Source organism: Pseudoliparis swirei, chromosome 11 (assembly GCF_029220125.1).
Source record: "Pseudoliparis swirei isolate HS2019 ecotype Mariana Trench chromosome 11, NWPU_hadal_v1, whole genome shotgun sequence".
Taxonomy (NCBI): domain Eukaryota; kingdom Metazoa; phylum Chordata; class Actinopteri; order Perciformes; family Liparidae; genus Pseudoliparis; species Pseudoliparis swirei.
The window spans coordinates 6813276-6819896 of NC_079398.1; positions in this window are offsets into that span (position 1 = coordinate 6813276).

Here is a 6621-nt window from a genome sequence, read left to right on the forward strand (position 1 = left end):
GTCTATGCGAAAAACAAAATACAGGCTGCACTTAAACTCACTGATACCATGGTCAATGTCTCTGAATGGCTCTCAGATTCCTATCTACACCTAAATATGAAAAAGACGGTCTGCATGTCATTGTGACACGTGCGTCGGTAAACGGATGAATAATCAGCTATTTTGACAATTAATCATTTGTTTCTGTTTGCCGACGTGTAGTGATTGTGTGTGTCCCTCTCAGGACTATCCCTTCATGTAGCCAGCGCTGTGTGCGAGTGGATTGTCGCGTTCAGCATCATCTGCTTCTTCCTCACATACATTGATGATTTCAAGGTGAGTATCTCGCCACCTAACGCACACTTTTTTTTCCAATATGTATTTACTGCTGCGAGGGGTTCTCAATTCTCTACATTTTTTTTTTTTTTTTCCACAGCTGTTCACCTTACAAGTGAAAACAGAATATGAGGAGAGGCCTTGATGAGTCTGCAAACTGCCAGCGAAATCACTCTTTTCAAAAATGTGCTGCACTTGTTTTTGTAAAGCTTTATATGCTTTTTGTACATTTTGCATTTTACACTGCAAGCTTTTGTAAGATTTTAACTTTTGTATATCCTGACTGAATTTATTGGAGGATTGCAGTTGGCACATTATTATTTATAAATTTTTGAAGAACCGATTATAGCAGGAACAAAACTGATCACAGCCTGTGTCTTTACACTTTTTATAAGAGTTCATGACATATTTATAAATGTATTTATTAAGTGCTGTGTTCAAACACAGCTTTGCACTTTGCTATTGATCGTTTGCAACTTGCGACGTTAGCATGACACGCCGAGTCCCGCCAGACCTGTGACAAAAAGAGAAGTTCAACATGGTTCAATGAGCACACTGATATTTCTGTAAATAACCAGAAGCCTGCCTGAAATATTACTTTAAATACTACCAGTTCCTTCACCAAAGTTTTATTTTTTACTCATTTTTCAATGTTTTTGTCTTTGGACTGTTGTGACAACAAATTAGATAGGAAAAATAGTTCCACTTTCTGGATGCCCTGATCCACAGTCTTATTGTATGCTGTTCATGGTTGTTCGACAGTGCTACTGTGCTTGTGTCTATAGCTCCGGCATTGATTAGACTACTCAATCCATTAGTTTGCTCACTACAACTGCCGAATTAGATTGCTGTAATACATAAACTTGAGGTGAAGCCAATTAGAATTAAAAACAAGTTTTCTGTGTGCTTTCAGGCAGATCAATAACAGTTTTATTCCTCTGCCTGAGAGCAGCGCACACAAGTTTTTAAAGGGTGACCTTTCTTTCTAAAAAGGGAAAGAATTGAGGATTTTTAGCGGTCTGAAGGGCGAGGGGTTTGCAGGATCTCACATGTAAAAATGTAATCGTCTGAAATATACAATTATATGAAGTATCAGAATTATATATATATATATAATTTATTATTTTTCATTTTTTCCCTCATCTTTTCAACAATAGATTATTAGAGATTTTAATGGTGCAAGTAACTCCACGAAGAGACTGAGAATCTTTGGAGACACATTTGTTAATGTGGAATTCATCAATAAAATGTACTTGACACATGAGGAAGTTACATCAATACTATGTATAATACTGTCAAGCTGCTTGAGATGTTTTTTTAATTACCGTCAACATATTCCTGTCACATGATGGGAAGGCTTGTGACACCTTGTATGCTGAGAAAAGTGTTTGTGGCCCAGTGGGGAACAAATTAAAGATCACTATTACATTGCTAGAATCTGCTGATATATTTCACTGGCCAGTACTTTTGGAGGATCTCTTTGAATATGAATCGTGATTAGAAGATGGGACTGTAATACAGTATTTCAAAGAGAGAGGCTGTGCTGTAATGGTGGTCAGTGGTCACATTACATTATTAATTAAAGCTGGAATTGTCCTTCCTGCTTCATAAATATCTCTAACGTTAGTCAACAATCAAAATAGTTGCAGTTAGTTTATGGATTGAAAAATAGTCATTTTTTAAAATCATTTAATAGTTCACATATTCATTTTTCAATCCAGATTAATAGAGAATTAATTAATCTTTTTTTTTCTTTTTTCATAATCCATACCGGGAATTAATCTATCGTCACAGTCCGATAGCCAATTATGTTTCTGTTTGTAACACATTAGTGTTGGCTGTAGCCAGTGTTCAGGCAGCTTTAAGTGAAAATATAAAAAGTTGAACACGATTCTGTAAACTCACCAGCTGCGTACGCACTGAAGGCTTCAGCTTCAAGCGCATGCGCAGCGAGTATTCGACTGCAGTCGTGTGGGTCACCTACAGTCAGGGTTGCCAGATCTGTGTGACAAAACAAGCCCAATGGCCAATCAAAACCAGCCCAAAAACCAGCCCAATGGCAACACAGTGTTGCCAGGTCCGCGGTTTTCCCGCGGAATTGGGCTACTTTTGAAGTGTTGCCGCGGGTTGAATTTTTTGTCCGCTGGTTCGGGTAGACCTATTTTGCATGCAAATTACATGAATATCTTTAAATAAAAATCCATATTTAAAATGAAATAATTTATTTATACCCAAATCCTACCAAACTGACTCCAGACCAGCACGTACACGTCGACACATCCCCCCCCCCCCCCCCCCCGTCGACAACGCTCGCAGTGGGTCACTTTCCTATCTCAGGGGGGCATCATGAAGGAGTTATGGGCATATTTTGAGTTCTGATATTGGGCTGGTTTTGATTGGCCATTGGGCTTGTTTTGTCACACAGACCTGGCAACCCTGGTCACCTACATTACATTACATGTCATTTAGCAGACGCTTTTATCCAAAGCGACTTACAATAAGTGCATTTCAACCTAGAGTACAAACTAAGAACAACAAGAATACAGGAAGTAACATTTCCTCAACATAGTCGAACTACAAAAGTACCATAAGTAAGTGCTATCTAAGTGCCACTGAAGTGCTAATCTGTGTTTTAATCCAGATATAGTCGGAAAAGGTGTGTTTTCAGTCTCCGACGGAAGATGTAGAGACTTTCTGCTGTCCTGATGTCAGTGGGGAGCTCGTTCCACCACTGAGGAGCCAGGACAGCAAACAGTCTGGATTTCGAGTGATTAGCTCGAGGTGCAGTAGTCACAAGTCGATTGGCTGTTGCAGAGCGGAGCGAACGTGCGGGGTGTACGGTGTGACCATATCCCGGATGTAGACGGGGCCCGATCCGTCTAGAGCACGTACGCCAGGACCAGTGTTTTGAAGCGGATGCGAGCAGCCACGGTAACCAGTGGAGAGGCGGAGGAGGCGGAGTGGTGTGGGTGAATTTCGGGAGGCTGAAGACCAGTCGAGCTGCTGCATTCTGGATGAGCTGCAGGGGTCGGATGGCCTTAGCAGGTAGACCAGCCAGGAGGGAGTTGCAGTAGTCGGGCGTGAAATGACCAGAGCCTGGATCAGAACCTGCGCCGCCTTCTGAGTAAGAAGAGGCGTATTCTCCTGATGTTGTGCAGCATGTACCTACAGGAGCAGCGTCGTCGCAGCGATGTTGGCCGTCAAGGTGAGTTGACTGTCGAGTGTCACCCGAGGTTCCTGGCAGTCGGGTGAGGGCCAACACAGAGCTGTTGAAGGTGATAGTCAGGTCGTGGGTGGGGAGCCTTTCCTGGAAGGAATAGTAGCTCAGTCTTGTCAGGGTTGATCTTCAGGTGGTGAGCAGACATCCACTGAGAGATGTCAGTCAGACAGGCAGAGATTCGTGCCGCCACCTGTGTTTCGGACGGTGGAAGCGAGAAGATCAGTTGGGTGTCATCAGCATAGCTATGGTAGGAGAAGCCATGCGAGCGAATGACAGAGCCGAGAGAATTTGTGTACAGAGAGAAGAGGAGGGACCCAGGACGGAGCCTTGAGGAACCCCAGTAGTGAGAGGACAAGGATCAGACACAGATCCTCTCCAAGTTACCCGGTAGGTGCGGTCTTTAAGGTAGGAAGAGAAAGAGCGAGTGCAGTGCCTGAGATCCCCAGGTCCTGAAGAGAAGAGATCAGGATCTGGTGGTTCACGGTGTCAAATGCTGCAGAAAGGTCGAGAAGGATAAGGACAGAGGAGAGAGGCTGCTCTAGCAGTGTGAAGCTGCTCAGAGACAGCAAGGAGGGCCGTCTCTGTCGAGTGGCCGGCCTTGAATCCAGACTGGTGAGGTCAAGAAGGCTGTTACTGTGGAGATAGGAGGACACTTGGCTCAAGATAGCTCGCTCCAGAGTTTTGGAGAGAAAAGGAAGAAGAGACCGGTCTGTAGTTGCTGACTTCAGGCCAGGTCGGCGTGGGTTTCTTCAGGAGAGGGTTGACTCTCGCCTCCTTCAGAGAGTTAGGAAACAGCCAGTTGAGAGGAGCTGTTAATAAGATGGGTGAGGAAGGTCAGAAGGTCAGGAGCAATAGCCTGGAGAATGGGAGGCGGACGGGGTCAAGGCGCAGGTGGTCGGTCGGGCGGAGGTCACCAAGCTAAGAACTTGATTGGGAGACAAGGGGTGAAAGAGGAAAGAGGGGATGAAGAAGTTAGTGTTGGTGAGGTGATAGAAGATGGATTTGTAAAGGAGGGCGTATGTCGTCTATCTTGTTTGTAAAGTAGTCGACAAAGTGGCTCGGCAAAAGGGTGGAAGGAGGAGGGGACAGGGGATCAAGGAGGTTGGAAAAGATAGAGAAGAGTTTTTGGGGTTAGAGAAGGAAGACTGAATTTTGGTCAGGTAGAACGAGCTTTTGGCTGCAGAGATAGAGGAAGAGAAGGAGGAGAGGAGATTGATAGAAGAGCAAGTCTTCCGCTTGATTCGATTTCGCCATTTTCTTTCCGCCGCTCAGGGTGGCTCTCTCGGCGCACCGAGTCCGACAACCACGGAGCCGGAGAGGATTTCCGAACCGGTCGTGTCTTAAAAGGACAAAGAGAATCAAGAGATGAAGACAGGGAAGAGAGGAGAGTGTCTGCGGCAGAGTTAGGATGCATGAGTGAGAAGCAGTCAGTTGAGGGAGAGCAGATAGGACAGAGGAGGCCAGAGAGGAGGGGCAGAGGGTGCGAATGTTGCGGCGTACAGGTGCAGAGTCTGTAGATATGGGTGGGTTGTCAGTACCAGAGGCGAGAGAGAGTAAGAGATGAAGAAGTGGTCAGAGACATGGAGAGGAGTCACAGTGAGGTTAGAGGTAGAGCAGTTTCTTGTGAAAATGTAGTCAAGGTGGTTGCCGGCTTTGTGAGTAGGAGGGGAGGGACTGAGTGAGAGGTTAAAGGAAGACAGTAAGAGTAAGAGATCACATGACTTCTCTGTCTGGATGTTAAAGTCACCCAGAAGGATGAGCGGGGGCCGTGTTCCGAAGTTCGATAGGAGGACGTCTAGCTCGTCAAGAAATCTCCCAAAGAACCAGGGGACGGTGAGAACAACAATGTGAAGTTGAACCGGATGAGTAACGGTCACCGCATGAAACTCAAAAGTCAGTGGGATAAAGAGTGGAAGCGGGTAGGGACAGAAACACCATGTGGGTGAGATGAGTAAACCTGTACCTCCACCCCGACCAGAGGGTCTGGGTGTGTGGCTAAAGGAGAAGGCAGAGGAGAGAGCAGCCGTGGTAGGCGTGTTGTCTGCTGTGATCCAGGTCTCAGTGAGAGCCAGGAAGTCAAGCGACTGCTCCACAGCAAAGCCAGAGATGAAGTCGGCCTTGCGGTTGGCTGACTGACAGTTCCAGAGGCCTCCTGTGACCAGGTGCTGGGTGTGAGTAGAACGGGTAGGAAGGATAACAGAGGAGGGGTTCCGGTACATGAATGAGCGAGTCCTATAGTAACTACGAGTAGAGATACGCACAGGTATGGAAAAGACACACATATTTACACACACACAAAAAAAAAAAAAAAAAAAAATGGGGAAATACTCAGCCACCCCCGAAGACTCCTATGTCTTTGTCCTCCGAGTCTTCGTCCGATGAGTCACGCTAACGCTACAGCTGACGCGAAAAACCCCACCCGGTTATGAGCCCAAGTTAGTGCCAATTACCTCCAGCCGCGTTGACACCGCCCCTTGGCTTTTGGTATTCAAATGACACTCAATAGAAACCAGGTGACGATCGCTCGTCCAATCAGTGAAGATTCAGGTGTCGGAACACAGGACACACCTCTCTACCAAAACAACTCCTTAAAACAGGACAGACTAACAATCTAGCAGCTTTAAACAACAAATACAACAGTAACTTTAGCAGATAAAACTAGTTTAAAGAAGATACTTAGCAGGATCCAAGTAGTCAGTAGTCTCGCCTCACAGGTAGAAAATGCACACTGCAGACTTGGCCCCGGGAGATCTTTTTAAAGACACTCAGCCAGCCGCGTTGACTGTGTACTTCACTATTGTCCTCGCTAAGTGTCCTCGGCGTCTCAACCACAGCCTCCCGAACAGGTCGAGAATTGTACATGAAAGTCATACGTGTTTAGTCGATATTCTACTCTTCTACATTTCGGTGCTTATTTTACATAAAAGTCATCCGTGTTTAGTCGACATTCTACTCTTCTACATTTCCGTGCTGCAAGTGTCTTGTTTTCTGCAGTTAGCAGTGACAGACTGCGGTCAACTCAGCAGACACTCGGAATTCCGTGGTCAAATCAGCAGACACTGAAATTGTAGTGCACCTATATACTG